The sequence below is a fragment of the Trichechus manatus genome, unplaced genomic scaffold (genome assembly GCF_000243295.1).
Source record: "Trichechus manatus latirostris isolate Lorelei unplaced genomic scaffold, TriManLat1.0 scaffold00144, whole genome shotgun sequence".
In the NCBI taxonomy this organism is placed as follows: Eukaryota; Metazoa; Chordata; class Mammalia; order Sirenia; family Trichechidae; genus Trichechus; species Trichechus manatus.
In genome coordinates this window covers 946453-963625 of record NW_004444080.1, presented here as the reverse complement: position 1 = coordinate 963625, position 17173 = coordinate 946453, and the positions used below count along the sequence as shown (strand labels likewise).

Genomic DNA, 17173 nt, shown 5'->3' with positions numbered 1-17173 from the left:
ATGTCTCCCCAGCTCAGCAAAACCAGTGCTAGTTACGGCAGCAGCAACAGGCAAAGGAGAAGTATTGATTTGGACGTGAAACTAAAGGTATCCCACATAGCTTTGCTAAGTATATAATATGGTGTTCGCACAATGTCCAAATCACATAATGTTCTATTCCACAGAACATATCGTGGATGCATGACTATAGTTTGGAGCAGGAGGATGGAAGGCTCCAAAAGGGATGTCTCCAAGAAAAAAAATGGAACTGTATTTTTAATGTGCTTGACTGCATTGACAGATATTTATTTTAGAGGTCTGCCCCGAAAGCTTGGTGGTGAATGAATAATTGGCACACAGAAAGCTAAACAAACAAACACATGCAAAAAAGTACAGTTGGAGAAGGTAATTTTAGATCTGTCAGCCAAATGAGCTTGCTAAAACTCACCTTCAGAACTGGACCAATTTCCCTCCCAGTCACAGCAGGATTGGGGAAATCATGCTCTCTGCACGTGCAGTTCAAAATGAAGACGGGCAGAGGTGAGCCAAGCCCACCCCGGTTATTCTTCCCAAGAAAAACAGAAATTGGGGAAAAGCATTCTTCTTCAGACAGTATGCAAGTCATTTAACCTCATTTGTGCCCTAATTCCTAAACTGTAATCTATCTTCCAAGAATATGCAGGAATTAAGTGTGTGAAATGCTTTGAAGATTTAATCTGTGCTCTATATAAAATAGCTAATAGCAGCTAATATTTATTGAGCATCTATGAGGCACCAGGCACTGTTGTAAGCCCATTACATGCACTAACTCAATTCTCAAAACAACGCTATTATTACCCCCAATTTAAAGATATGGTAACCAAGGTCCCGAGATTAATTTCTTTACAGTCAGCAAAGGGAGCAAGTGGAGGAATGTGATTTCAATTACATTCTCAGTGATTCTGTTCAGTAAATCCTAAATCTGACGGCACCAAGGCTATCCCCACAGCCTGGCAATCAATAAAGATTTTATAGTTTGAATTTAAGTGTTGCTGTTTTGTGTATGATTTTGTGTACTGTGTCAACAATAAATTTGTTTACTTGCTTCTAGGGGTATTCTGGCTAATCTAACATGCATTCAGCTCAGGTGATTTTCTTCCAGAACTCTTTACTTCCTTGCCCTCTCTTCCCTGGGTCTGGGTTAGGTGTTCCTGGGACCTTTATGTTCCTTAAGCTTTTTGTGCTTATTTTGTTGTATGATATGTTGTATCATGTTGGATGATAGATGCCTTTTTCCTTATCTCCCTTTCTCACCAGAGTCCTTGAGGCAAGGACTGTGTTTTCTGCTGCTGGATGGCAGAGCTGTAAAATTATTCACACCACACTCAGATAGAGAGGAAAAATATACTTTCTTTGTTCTTAAAAACTGCTGATCTTCCCTAACTGCTAGGTAAGCATGTGAAAACAAAAACAATTTTAGTCTAATATGTTTTAAAACTAACCCTGGTCCAATCATTTAATCTCTTTCACCCTCATTGAAACAATTGTTCTATCATTCCGTTACCCCTTCCTTTCTCTGTTTCCTTCTAAGGTGGTGTTTGGCACACAGAGCAGGGGCTCATATGAAGTTGTTGCATTGAGGGGATTTGAACTCTCGACTTGAGCTGGTCATTGTGCATGGTCTGGCATCACCTGAGGTATGTCTGTCTAATCCTGTCCTGGTTATCCTGTTGGCATAAAGTACTGATGTCTGTAGCTGATAACTTCCTGCCATTCTTTCTTAGCTTGGTTGGACCTTAGAGATCTCTTCTGCTGCCTTGGCCTTCCTTTAGTTCCTGCTTTCACTCAGACCACTCTAAATATCTGAAATATTCTCCGTCTGGTCCCTGACCCAAGGCATCCACTTCATAAGCCTTTGCCTCTGCCATGATGGGTCCCATGGAATATGTGCTGGGAATGAAAACCAGGCCCTGTCTGTTACTGCTGTCATTGTTTTACCCTCTTAACCATAGTCCAAGACCCTTCTTCTTGGAACAAGTTTGCTTAGCACAGCATTGTACACCCAGAGTTCAGAGGAGAGAGCAAAACAAAGAGACCTGCATGCATTCAGTAAATATTAATTAGTACCTAGTATGGAGCCCTGGTGGTGCAGTGCTTAAGAGCTCAGGCTGCTTACCAAAAAAGATTGGTAGTTTGAATCTGCTAGCCACTCCTTGGAAACCCTATGGGGCAGTTCTGCTCTGTCCTGTAGGGTTGCTATGAGTTGGAATCGACTCATTGGCAAAGGGCATGTGGTGTATGTACCAAGCACTCTTATAGGCACTGGTCATACAGTAGTGAATAAAGCAAAGAAAAATCCTTGCCCTCATAGAGGTTATATTGTAGTCATCCCCTCAACCTATCTGACTTGCTTCCATCAGGACATATGAGACTTTCTTTTCCCTCCCTCTCTTCTTTAGGTTATCTCACCGTCACAATCTCTTATGTCCGGAACAAATAGGGTTCCCTTCCTTCCTATCAGGTCTGCTAGACCTAGCCCCTAATATGTTAAATGAGAAAGAAAAGAATATAGAAAATCCTTTCTAAAAAATGCCTATAGTCTTGCTGCAAAATCCTATTTTGAATGTCAGATGTTAATTATGAACTCTTTCTCTTTTTTTATTATTTTTTTTATTGTACTTTAGATGAAGGTTTTCAGAACAAGTAGTTTCTCATTAAACAGTTAGTACACACATTGTTTTATAACATTGGTTAACAACTCCACAACATGTCAACACTCTCCCTTTTCAACCTTGGGTTCCCTGTTACCAGCTTTCCTGTCCACTCCTGCCTTCTAGTCCTTGTCCCCGGGCTGTTGTGCCCCATTAGTCTCGTTCTGTTTTATGGGCTGTCTAATTTTTGGCTAAAGGGTGAACCTCGGGAGTGACTTCATTACTGAGCTAAGAGGGTGTCCGGGGGCCATGCTCTTTTGGTATTTCTCCATTCTCTGTCAGGCCAGTAAGTCTGGTCTTTTTTTGTGAGTTAGAATTTTGTTCTACATTTTTCTCCAGCTCTGTCCAGGACCCTCTGTTGTGATCCCTGTCAGAGCAGTCAGTGGTGGTAGCAAGGCACTGTCTAGTTGCATTGGACTCAGCCTGGTGAGGGCCGTGGTAGTTGTGGTCCAGTAGTCCTTTGGACTAATCTTTCCCTTATGTTTTGTTTTCTTCATTCTCCCTTGCTCCCGAATGGGTGAGACCAGTGGAGTCTCTTAGATGGCTGCTCCCAGGCTTTTAAGACCCCAGACGCTACTCACCAAGGTAGAATGTAGAACATTGTCTTTATAAACTGGGTTATGCCAGTTGAGCGAGATTGAACCCTTTCTCTTTGCATCATTCTGTAACAATCCATATCCCCTACTGAGGGAGCTGGGTGTCTTAGGCTGAATGGAGAAAGTCTTGTATATTAGAAAGGCAAATGAGAAAAACATATTACTATCTTTAAAAATATTATCCTTATTACATCTCTATCTCCATTGCCTTGTATAATGCCTGGTATTTACAGGCATTCAATAGTGCCTATAACTAATGAATGGAAGATGGGAGGAATGAATAAGTGAATGAATTGTATTATAATTCATACATCTTTGTTTCTGACTTAATGAATAATTTACTCAGGCTAACTTTTTTTGATGACTTAAATAGTTTGCCCTGTATTTCTTTTCATCCTCTTGCATATATAATTGAATATATCACAACACAGGGCTTCCAGAACTAGCACTGTGAGCTATGTTTATTTTTTATTAAAAAGAATATTCACTCCTTTTTAATATTTGAAATGTCACAAAACCAAGGGATATGAATTTGCTCTAACTCATGGTAGTACAGTAAGCCCATGGCTAGCGTGGTACTCACAATGCTGCACTTACTGTCTTTTCAAAAGTAGCACCGTTCTTCTCATTAACTTCGGTTAGGTTTCTTATTTTCTCAATTATGAATAGGAGTTGATAGGATAGCTGATTTGGTGGGTCTTTTGCCCAGTTCAAACCTCTTAGGAAATAAAACTCTCAAAAGAAAACTCTCAGAGTGAAAAAATCTGTAAGAATGCATAAGACGTACTGACAATAACAGTTAACTGTTTCCCCTACCAGAGAGTGAGCTCCTTGAGGGGAGAAATTATCTTTTCCCCTGAATCACCAGTGCCTAAATAGTGCCTGGTGTATAGCCAACACTTAATAAAACAACTTGGGAAGGAATCAAAGAACAACAATGTATCCCCTTGCCCCTTCTCCCTATCCTTTCCCCAAGAAAGATTGTGTTAAACTCAGTAATTTCCATATAGTCCATTTACTGTGAAATTACATCATTTCAACTCAGTATTGTTGAATTGAAAGATTTGGAGTTTGGTATTAAGAGAGGATCAAATTCTTTTTAGCATGTCATTATTGATTGATTTCTCCTTTCAAAGTTATAGAGACTCATGCATTATTCAATTCTCAACAGTTAAATTGACAGACTGTCTGAGGATATCTGACCAAACAGTAATAGAAAGCCAGAATTGGAAAACAGAGATACTTTGACTAACCCCTCAAAACAGACCTTTATTTTATACAGAGCATCAATAGTGCATTGTGTGAAAATTAAATCAGATGACATATAATCTATATATGATACCTACAATACAGATTCCTACTTTGGTGACCGACACTAACCCAATTTACCAGAACACTTGATGGAAGTATTTCAGTGCCAACCCAGTACACTCAGGAGAAAGGCCAACGGTGTAACTACAAAGGTCAATCTATTTTAATTGCCTAAGGTTTAAAAAAAGCCCTCTTCTCAATTTACAGTGACTGTGGGAGTCATTTTCCTGCTTACACAGTGAAAAGGGGGTTGTATATATCATGAATACAACCTAGTGGAAAATCAGCAAAACATTAAGGTTAAAATAAATTAATCAGCATATTTGCAAAGTTTATTCCATGAACGTAGGTTACATGTCCTGTCAAGGCAAATGATTGCTTCTTTGGTTACATAGAAAAATACTAATGATCGTTCATTTTCTTTTTTAAAAAAATGTTTTACACTATTTTTCTGTAAACCTAAAACTGCTCTAAAAAATAAAGTCTCATTAAAAGAAGCATTTTTCTGGAAATAATTTATGCAGAAAGTCAAACATGAGAAAGTTACATTGAAAAAATATATGAGGCTTAACTTTGATAATAATGGTAGTTTGAAGTGCAAATATATGAAATATACACTAAATTCATAACAGATTCTGTATTTAGCCTTTGAACTGGTTTTGTAAATCATGCCATGTATATTTAACGTATTCTCTAGGATTCATGTTGAATTTTCTCTCTCCTTCCCTAGGCTGATTGTTTGGTATTTTAAAAAATTATAAAGTAATGATTAGTTGAGGTATTTTCTAGTTCTTTCATGATATATCTTAATAGTAACATTAAAATTAAGATGTCAAATAACATTCTTATGTTCATAATTCTGGACTGTTTAGGAGGCAGTGTGACATAGAAGGAAGAACACTAGAATATGTGTCAAGAAACATGATTATAGACCCTGCTCAGCCATTAACTAGTTAGCTGTGTAGAGAAGTCACTCTCAGAGCCTTAATTTTGTATCCACAAAATGATTTCTAATGTAGAATACATAAATAGGGGAAATCTGCATTAGCACCAGAATTCAGGGTTAGGTACTATCCATATTTCAGAAATCCAAAGAATTTCTGCTAGTATGTTGATATTGTATTGCAGGAAGCCTTGGAGAGCTTTTGGAAAACACACTCATGAGATAGCTGCTTTCTGGGCAGTAAATCAAGGAAGCCCTGGCATGCCCTTACTCAGTGACGCAAAGAGGTGTGGGATGGCAATGGGAAGGAGAGCCTTTAGGGATGTTGAGACTCCCATCGGGTCTCTCTCTTCCATAGAGGTTACAGGAATCCTGGGGGCCTGTGTGGGGCTCAACAATATAGGAGAGAGGTCTGATCCTTAGTCCAGTGTTAGCATTGCACTTCCTGCTCTGTAATACTCCTGTTAGGAGCTGTTCTTACTGCTCCAGGCACTGCTCCATGTAAACTTAAGGATTCTCTTCACACCTGTCCTCTCTCATCACCTCTCAAAGCTATGAAATTTAGTGTTCAGCCTCCCTGCTTAATTTGCATCCATCTCTTCATTTGAAACAATGTGTGCTTGGACCAAAATGGAATTTTTCAGCAACCCTGAGAAATATTTAGTGAAACAATGTGATGTTTTTGTGTATGAATATTGTGGAATTTATTTATACTTTTATATATATTTTTCAAATTTTATGCAATAAACCTATATTATTCATATAGTTAGATTTAACATAGGTTATACCATCTCTGGATTGACAAAGTTCTTTGATACTTTATTTAGAAACCTTGTTGAGTACTTATTTAGTGCAAGGTAATCTAATTGTCTTATAATATCTTATAAGATACCCGGCTTATAATATCAAAAATGGGAAAAAAATAAATTGTGGAAGCACAGAATTACTTTTCCTACAAGGAGTAAGTGAACCACAAGATTTGTGGCCTATACAAGTAAGTTTTTTGTTATTCATGTTTTGTTATTCAGTATCCACAGGTGTGCTTAAACCTGTGCAAATTAATTGCATTTTATTTTTGGGGGAATAACTACTTATCAGGTTGTCCCCCTAGTTCTTGGAGTTCAAGATGTAGAATGTGATGTTAACTGCCACTTTATTACTCCAGGCTTGGAGAAGTAATCTTTAAAAGTAGTTTATTGATCTGCTAAATTAAACTTGTAATTTCAGTAATAATATTTGATTCTTACATAGTACTTTACAGATTTTCAAAGTATCTCAGTATTCATGATTCTACTTAATTTTCACAACAATTTTGTGAAGAAGACAAGATACCCACTGCTGTCAAGAGTCGATTCTGACTTATAGCCTCCCTACAGGACAGAGTAGAACTGCCCTATAGGGTTTCCAAGGAACAACTGGTGGATTTGAACTGCTGACCTTTTGGTTAACAGACATAGCTTGCTGCAGCTCTTAACCACTGTGCCACCAGAACTCTAAGACAAGATAGTTACTATTAACTCCATGTTATAGATAAGAAAAATGAGGTCCTGAAATGTAAAGTGATTGGGTATTATAGTGTGGCTAGTAAATAGTAAGTGGGACTAACGATCAGGTTTTCTCACATCTAGGTGTGGCCACAAGGTATTATGTGATTATGTAGAGGCCGTAGGACTAATGTTTTGTAGAATAAAAACACAATTTCAGAGAGGGCAGGGATCTCCTCCAACCAACCCAACCAACAACCACCCTGTTGTTACTGAGTCGATTCCTATTCATAGAGACCCTATGGAACATCGGATTTCCAAGGCTGTAAATCTTTACAGAAACAGACTGCCACATCTTTCTCCCAGGGAGCGGCTGGTGGGTTCAAACCACTGACCTTTCACTTAGCAGCTGAGTGCTTAACCACTGTGCCACCAGGGCTCCTCAGATTTCCTCCAGTCTGGCATGAATAGGCAGGGATTCAACCTGACTCGGTGAGACATGGTAACAGTAGCCTTAATTACACTGTTGTTAGTGTGTGCCTTCGAGTTAATTCCGACTCATAATGACCCTATAGGAGAGTAGAACTGCCCCATAGGGTTTCCTAGCCTGAAATATTTATGGGAGTAGATTGCCAGGTCTTATACCCTGCGGTTAGCACCTGAGCACTTAACCATTGCACCACCAAGACTCCTCTTAATTACACTACTTTTAGTCAAATGACGGCATCTTTGTTCTTTGGGGTGGGGGGAGAGTTGGACAACAGGTAGCAGATACAGATGGCACCTACAGTGAGGAGGTTGAAAGAGGTCTACCAGGACTAGGCATATTATCAGGGCCCCAGAGGTCGTATTGTCTGGGAGTATTTGCCAGGCTCCAGTATTAGTTGCAGAATTGGAACACAATCAGGGCTGGGCGGTTTCTCACTTTAAAAGATTGGTAAAACACAGAGGGAATTGAGTGGGGTTTGGGGAGGAGACTGCTGCTATCTAATAGGTTGGGAAATGCCACCCCAGAAGTGAAGTAGGGAAAACAGGCTAGTTCTAGATCCTTTAATATATTCCAGGCATGATTCTCATTGGTAGGGTTCAATCTGCTGATGCTGATGTCTTTAATTCTTCTTGTGGACAGCACACAAGTGGCAGTATTACAAAATAGCTCTCATTTAGCACTTGAGTACTTGGTTCAATTTACAAGGTATGTGCTTTACCTGAGACTTCAATGAAATGCTCTGCTCAAGTAAGGCTACAGATTTACAATGGTGATGTTTCCACATGTTTCTTATGTCAAATGGGTTTTTATAATAATCCCATGTGTATTTTCATGGAATGTTGCCAGGTGAGTATATACTGCTTTATCAGTGCTTCTAGGACTATCTGAAAAATAGCACAAGTACTCTCATCACAGGATTATGTTAATACATTTGATTAGCATAAAGGAAAAAGTAATTGAATAATTGGTTTGTAAAGCTAGCAAACTCTGTTTCCCCATGCCACCATTTGCTGGTCTTGTGAAGTTCTGTCAGTTTCTTTGGCTAAATGAATACGTGGAGAGATTCTATTTTGGTTCCCTGGCGCTATATTATCAGTACTTTGCTATTCAAAGTAAGATCCAATAATTAGCAGCACTGGCATCAGCTGGGAACTTCTTAGAAATGCAGACTCTCAGGCCTAACTCTTGTTGTTGTTAGATGCCGTTGAGTTGGTCCTGACTCTTAGCAACCCTATATACAACAAAATGAAACGCTGCTAGGTCCTGTGCCATCCTCACAGTTGTTGCTGTGTTTGAGCCCATTATTGGAGCCACTGTGTTAACCCATCTTGTTAAGGGTCTTCCTCTTTTTCGCTGACCCTCTACCAAGCATGATGTTCTTCTCCAGGAACTGGGCCCTCCTGATAGCATGTCCAAAGTACCATCCTCGCTTATAAGGAGCATTCCGGCTGTACTTCTTCCAAGACAGGTTTGTTCCTTCTTCTGGCAGTCCACAGTGTATTCAATATTCTTCGCTAACACAATAGTTCAAAGGCATCAATTCTTCTTCAGTCTTCCTTATTTATTGTCCTGCTTTCCCATGCATGAGGCAATTGAAAATACTAAGGCTTGGGTTAGGTACGCCTTAATCCTCAAAGTGACATTTTGCTTTTAACACTTTAAAGAGATCTTTTGCAGCAGATTTGCCCAGTGCAATAAATCATTTGGTTTCTTGACTGCTGCTTCCATGGGCGTTGATCGTAGATCTAAGTAGACTGAAATCCTTGACATCTTCCATATTTTCTCCATTTATCATAATGTTGCTTATTGGTCAGGTTGTGAGGATTTTTGTTTTCTTTATGCTGAGGTGTAATCCATACGGAGGGCTGTAGTCTTTGATATTTATCTGTAAGTGCTTCATGTCCTCTTTGCTTTTAGCAAGCAAGGCTGTGTCATCTGCATATTGCAGATTGTTCATGAGTCTTCCTCAAAGCCTGATGCCGCGTTCTTCTTCATACAGTCCAGTTTCTCAGATTATTTGCTCAGCATACAGATTGAATAAGTATGGTGAAAGGATTCAACCCTGACACACCCTTTTCTGATTTTAACCCACCCAGTATCCCCTTGTTCTGTTTGAACAACTGCCTCTTGGTCTATGTACAGGTTCCACAGGAGCACAATTAAGTGTTTTGGAATTCCCATTCTTCGCAATGTTATCCATAATTTATTATGATCCACACAGTTGAATGCCTTTGCATAGTCAACAAAACACAGGTAAACATTTTTTCTGGTGTTCTCTGCTTTCAGCCAAGATCCATCTGACATCCTAATGAATCAGAGTCTGCAGTTTAAGATCTCCAGGTAGTTTGTAAGCACAGTCAAGTACATTCAAGTTTGAGAAGCATGAGTCATGTATTTGTGCCTCAAACTCATGCCTTCCTAAACCTCCATTTTTAGGGATCCTCTACCTCCTAATTTTCTGAAATCTGCAGGCCATCAGCGAGACAATTCAGCTGGATGCTTTTCTTAATCTAAAACCTATAGCTTTGTGTGACCTAAGCTGTCTTTCCCTTATTTTGTCAGAGAAGAGAAACTTCTTTTATTTTTCATTTTTTATCTCTTTCCCCTTGATGGTTTTTGTTTTTGGAAACAAAGCATCACGTCTAGATTTCAGAGGACATAGACTCTTTTTTTTCTCATGGCATCTACCTCAACAATATTGATGTACTGAGGTTCTGTTTACTGTTGAATTCTATTGGAAAAGGAATATTGCATATTTTCAGTTAGCTTAGAGTACGTTTTATATAAACACCAAAGGGATTACTTGGTAGCTTTTTCTGTCATGTTCAACTTTTTATTTTCTTTGATTTTTCACAACCTTGTAGAAATCTTAAAACTCAGATATTTCATCTCTCCCAGCTTCGGTTATATTTTCTCTGTCTTAGTCATAGGTCTTCTGGTATTTTATTCTAGAATTCTAAACCCATTAAGGGAAAAATATTTACTGGATATTTTCTCCTCTGTGCTCTCTCAGCTTGTTTTCTATTTTTCCTTCTAGTTTGTTATAAGAGGGAAAAACACCTCATGGAATACGTTGCCATTTTGAAATTGAGGTATGCATAGAGTCACTATTTTAGCTTATGCATCAGAAGTCACATTTAGAAACATTCTCTAAGTTACACTTTAACCTTTTTAGTTTATGGTTTCTTTCATAATAACCGTCTTCACTTGGAAACCATATCCTGTGTTTCTTCCTTTTTTAATAAAAACAACACAGGATGATGAAGAAATAAAGTGAAAGAAGCCTTCTGAAATATACTTACAATGAGCTTTTCTAAATGTCCTTTATTGAATGACATATAGAATTTCAAGGAACAGGGCTGTCCGAAAATGACCCTGGGAGCTTACTCTTGGTTATCTAAACCAATGGGTCATCTAAGACCAGGAATTACTCTTCAACCAGCAGGAGAAGCTTAACTCAAACTCATCTTCCTGTAAGACTGATGGCATTATTTAACCTTTTGCAAGAACTACAACTTTCTATGATCCCTGTTCTCAGGTGCTGGGCAACTGGCTTTCATAGTCAACTCCTCTAAATAGGTAACATACAAATCCAGAATGTCTAACATTCAAGTTGTTTGATTGTTTCTACTGATAAGGTTGCTATCTTGCTTGCCGTATAAGAAAGGAGAGCAACAGGATCTCTTCCTTGCAATATTGCACTTATTGCCTGGACCCTGCATACCACTTCATGGGAAAAATGGGAGAATCAAAGGACCTGTTGCTTACCTCTTGAGTTTCTGCAAGAAACTCTATTTCTTAACCCTTACAATGTGATAATGTAAAATTTGCCCTAGTCTTGGCAAACCTCAGGTGACCACTGCAAAGGGACCTATCTTATACAACACATTTACCCATGATAATCAAAGCTTTGGTCTGGGTACTCTGCCGTTCATCAGCTGTGGGATGGTTCATTTCACTGCCCTATACCCTCAGTTTGCAGATTTGTAACATGGATTGAAATCACTGGACATATTCATATTTTACCTTGGATAAAATATGTCCATTAACTCATACATTTTCTTCCAGTGCATCAGTCTCCTCTTTTCACACCCCTCCTTAACCAGCTAAGATGCCATGATATATTGTTCAGTAATACTTTTGCCAGTACCTTAAGCTCCCTTCCCCTTCTGCCTATTTCCCCCCGACAATTTCTACATGTATATTTCAATGACATTGATTACATTCTTCATATCGTGCAATCATTATCCCTATCCTTTTCCAAATTATTCCTCGCAATGAACATAAACTGAATGCTTCCAAAGCAAAAACTCCTCCTTACCTCTCCCTCCAACCCCTAATAATCTTTGGTTTCTATATATTTGCTTATCTCATATAAGTGAGATCATGCGGTATTTGTCCTTTATGACTGACTTATTTTGCTCAGCATAATGTTTTCAAGGTTCATCCATGTTGTGGCATGCATCAGGACTTCATTTCTCTTTATGGTTAAGTAATATTCCATTGTATACATATATATTAAATTGTGTTTATCTATTCATTTGTTGGTGGACATTTTGTTTTTTCCTACCTTTTGGCTATTGTAAAAATTGCTGCAATGAGCACTGGTGTAGTGGTTTCTGTTTGCATTCTTGCTTTCACTTCATTTGGATATATACCTAGGAGTGGAATTGCTGAGTCATATGGTAGTTCTATATTCAACTTTCTGAGGAACTGCTGAACTGTTTTCCACAGTGGCTATACCATGTTACTTCCCCACCAGCAACGGATGAGGGTTCCAGTTTCTGCACAACTTTGCTAACTTCTGCTGTTTTTTATTTTTCTGATCTTTGCCATTCTAATGGGGGTGGGGTGGTGTCTCATTGTCATTTTGATTTGCATCTCATTAATGGCTAATGGACAGTTCTGCTCTCTCCTGTAGGGTAGCTATGAGTCAGAATCGACTCTACAGCAATGGTTTAAAGGCTAATGATGTTGAGCATCTTTTCAAGAGCTTATTGGCTCCCTTCTGTCTTTTTTGACTTCTTTTTTTATGACATCTGCCAAGAACCCCAACCATGGAAAAATCAAATTTCTGCTTTCTCTGTATCTGGACCTAAGCAACAGAGTGCTGCTGGTTAGAGTTACACCATAAGGCATGCTGATTTTACAAATAAATTAAAAACAACTTCAAATGGGTCCTTAACACTGTACAACTATCCTGTAATGATTCTCAGTTATCTTTCTTTTCCACTTTCCACAAGGATTATTTCAAGCCTCTTTATCTTATCCTCCAAGATTCTCAGAAGATAATTTTGATTCCTATTTTATAGAGAAAAATAGAAGCCATTAATCAGGAATTCCATCATCTGTCCCATTTCCATACTACGAACTACTACAAGCAGCACTTAAAATTGTCTTTTTCTTTTTTCTTTTTTTGGTATGTGTGTGCTACTTACAATGTTGCAATACATAATTTGCTGATGTTATTCTCAGATGTAATGTTTCCAACCCCCAAAGACAAATAAAGATCAGATTTATAATGATAATGATAATAAAAGTCAATAAAAATGAAAACTAAAAAAAAACATATTTGATTTACATCAGAACAGACTTTCGATGGAGTAGTCATCGGAAGGGGATCCTCATGGGGACTATTTGTATTCTATTTCCCTTCTATTATAGTATGTTGTTGTTGTTAGGTGCCATCGAGTCGGTTCTGACTCATAGCAACCCTATGTACAACAGAACGAAAACACTGCCTGGTCCTAAGCCATCCTCACAATCGTTGCTATGTTTGAGCCCAGTGTTGCAACTACTGTGTCAAAATAGGTGTGGTTATTTCTCCTAAGGCTAAATCCTCCTTTTTATTTTATCCCTCCCACTTTTTCAGGAACTTGAAGTTATAGATTATCTTTTCTCTAATCTGAATATTCAAACTCTCCATCAACTGTAGCTAGAAAGCTCTCAATTTTCTCCAATTAAAAGAAACAGCCTGAAATTTCTCCAGTTAAAAGAAAGAGAGAGAGAGAGAAAGGAAGAAAGAAAGCCCTTATTTTATTTCCTCATTCCTTTTAGCTACTGCCTTGTTTTTTTTTTCCGTTTCACGGACAAAGCTTTCAAATGATTTCTATACTTAACTGTTTTCTACTTCTTTCCCCTTACCCATTTATAAACTCTTTCCAGTTTGACTTCTACCTACATTGCTTTATCTCAGGGTTTCTCAGCCTAGGCACTATTGACATTTTAGGCCAGATAATTTTTTTCTTTTTTGTGGAGTAGTGTTTTGTGCATAATAGGATGTTTAGCAGCATCCGTGGCCTCTATGCACTAGAGGCCTGTACAGTCCCCTCCTCCCAGTTATGACAACCAGAAATGTCTTCAGACATTGCTAAATGACCTCTGTGGGGCAAAACTGCCCCGGGTTGATAACCACTGTTCTGTATCCACTGCTCCTGCTGAGGTCACCAGTCATCTTCACCATGCTAAATCTCATTGCTCATCTTATTTGAAATCTCACTGGCAACTGACTTATTAAACACCCCCTTCTTGAAACACTCTTTTCTTGGCTCCAGTGACTTAACATTCTCTTAATTTTCCTCAATTTCTCAGATTGTTTTCTCTTCCCCCTCCTTTCTTTCCTCCCTCCCTCCCTTTCTTTCTTCTTTCCTTCCTTCCTTTTTAAAAATCTCCTTTGCAGGCACATACTCTGCCAACTGGGAACCTCATCCACATGCAGGGCTTTAATGTCCATCTTTATACTTCTGCTTCCAGCCATGATGAACTAGCCTCAGGATCCTGAAGAGACCAATCCTCCCACCAACAGTAACCAAAAAGGCTGGATACTATAATTTATCCATATCTTGTAATTCTTTATGTAATGGCCCTCTCGTTTACAGGAAGAAAAAAATCTGTTTCTAGTTCTACCTTTTGAAGTAGAAAATTAGTTCTTAATCAGAATAATACACATAAAGATGATAAGAATATTTCCTAACTTGGCCTAGAAGGGCATACATGACCTGCCTCCGCCTACCTCTCACATGGCTCCACCGTCACCAACCTCATCCTGTACAGATTCCTCTTGTATTACTATTCCAGGCAATGAGCCTTTGTTCTGTCCTTTGTCCTCACTGTTCTTCACCACATGGCTTTTTCACTTGCTGTACCCACTGTCTAGAACACTCCCCTCACCCTTGTATGCCAGCTTAACTCATCCTTTAGATCTCATCTCAAGCAGATTTTCTCAGCGAAGCCGTTCCAGACCTTCCTGACCAGGTCCAATCTCCATTATGGAGGCCTTGAAAGGCCTTTGTACATCTCCTTCTTACGCTTTTATACTTACTTGTGCAGTTAGGAAGGTGGTAGAATACAGTATAGTGGTTAAGTACAGGAATTTTGTGGCCAAGACTGCTTGGCTTGGAATCCTGGCTCTTAAATTCTTGGTGCCTCAGTTTCCTCATCTTTAAAAGGGGATAGTAATAGAATTTACCTTTTAATGATTTAGTGTAAATAAAATGCTTAGAACAGTGCCTGGAACATAGTGAGCACTATGTAAGAATCAAAAAAAAAAAAAGAAACCCAAACCCATTGCCGTTGAGTCGATTCTGACTCATATTGACCCTATAGGACAGAGTAGAACTGCCCCATAGAGTTTCCAAGGAGGGCCTGGTTAGCAGCCATAGCACTTAACCACTATACCACCAGGGTTTGCATTATGTAAGAGTCAGCTGTAATTTTAAAAAAATTAAATTTTCATTTGTCTCGCTATTTTTGCTCATTATTTTATTCTCAGTGCCAACACAGTGCTTGATACAGAGTAGGCATGTAGTAAACGTCAAAGTAATGTATAAATTAAAGTGTTTGGGAAAAATAAATGCTATATAAGTGCAAAGCATATTTAAAAAAATCTACAGACCATTTGTGTAGACAAAAAAAGTAGAGATTCTAAAAAAAAAAAAAAAATTCCACACTGTTTAAAAAATGATTCTACTATACAGGTAGTCACCAACTTATGATGGGGTTTCTTTCTGAAGACTTCATTGTAAGTTGGTTCTGGCGTAAGTCAAATACTTTTTTTTTTTTAGTTTTCATTATAATTGACTTTTATTTTCAATATCGTTATAAACCCAATCTTTATTAGTTTTTGGGGTTGGAAACATTACACGTAAACTTACAGATATATTTTAATACATACACACATATAAAATACACAAATCATAAAATATCCTCTGACAATGAAGAAGATTTGGATGACATTGGCATTTTGTCAGTTTTGGTAATAACTCCCCTTGTGGAAGGCTCTGGATCATCTGGATTGTCCCTAGGAATACGGATGGCATTTCTAGTCAGAAAATTAGTGAGAATTGTCTCTATGGTCCTTTTCTTTTTTTCTTCATATATTTTGCAGTAACATCTCACTGCTTCTTGAATCTACCTAGTGATTTTAGCAAAGTGATAAGCATATGGGTCCATATTTTTAAACAACTAAAGCCCCTTATTTAGTTTAGAAAAAACTCCAGCTAATCTTTTCACTGTAAATTTTTTTTTCCTGTACGTAAACCTTTCCTTGGGTTTTTATAATAGTGGTCTCATGCAATATTTGTCCTTTTGTGGTTGACTTATTTCACTCAGCATAATGCCCTCCAGATTCATCCATGATGTAAGATGTTTCACAGATTCATCATTGTCCTATATTGTTGCACAGTATTCCACTGTGTGTATGTCCCATAATTTGTTTATCCATTCATCTGTTGATGGACACTTAGGTTGCTTCCATCTTTTTGCTATTGTGAATAATGCTGCAATGAACATGGGTGTGCGTATGTCTATTCGTGTGACGGCTCTTATTTCTCAAGGATATATTCCTAGGAGTGGAATTGCTGGATTGTATGGTCTTTCTATTTCTACTTTTTAAAGGAGTCGCCATATTGTTTTCCATAGTGGTTGTACCATTTTGCATACCCACCAGCAGCGCATAAGAGTTACAATCTCTCCGCAACCTCTCCAACATTTGTTATTTTCTGTTTTTTTGATTAATGCCAATAATGTTGAGGTGAGAGGGTATCTCATTGTCATTTTGATTTGCATTTCTCTAATGGCTAATGATTGCAAGCATTTCCTCATGTATCTGTTAGCTGACTGAATGTCTTCCTTGGTGGAGTGTCTGTTCATATCCTTTGGCCATTTTAAAAAAATTTTAAAAATATTTTCCCATACAAATATTTATACATACATTGTTATGTGACTGTAATTGCTCTCCCCATTCTGTGACAACACACTCCTCCTTTCCACCCCTGATTCCCCATGTCCGTTCAACTGGCTCCTAACCGTCTCTGCCTTTCCATCTCGTCTCTGGACAGAAGCTGCCCGTTTAGTCTTTCGTATCTACTTGAGCTAAGAGGCACACTCCTCACAAGTATCACTTTATGTCCCACAGTCCAGTCCAATCCCTGTCTGAAGAGTTGGCTTCGGATATTGTTTTAGTTCTGGACTGATAGAAAATCCAGGGGTCAAGCTTTCTGGGGTTGCTCCAGTCTCATTCAGACCATTAAGTCTGGTCTTCTTACTAGAATTTGAGTTCTGCATCCCACCTTTCTCCTGCTCCATCCGGGACTCTCTGTTGTGTTCCCTGTCAGGGCGGTCATTTGTGGTAGCTGGCACCGTCTAGTTCTTCTGGTCTCAGGCTGATGAAGTCTCTGGTT

General features: G+C 38.5%; 1 pseudogene; it reads left to right on the top strand.

Moving 5' to 3' along the window:
• The window catches only part of LOC101348459 (caspase-6 pseudogene), a 29161-nt pseudogene continuing 11988 nt past the window's right edge, over window positions 1-17173 (top strand).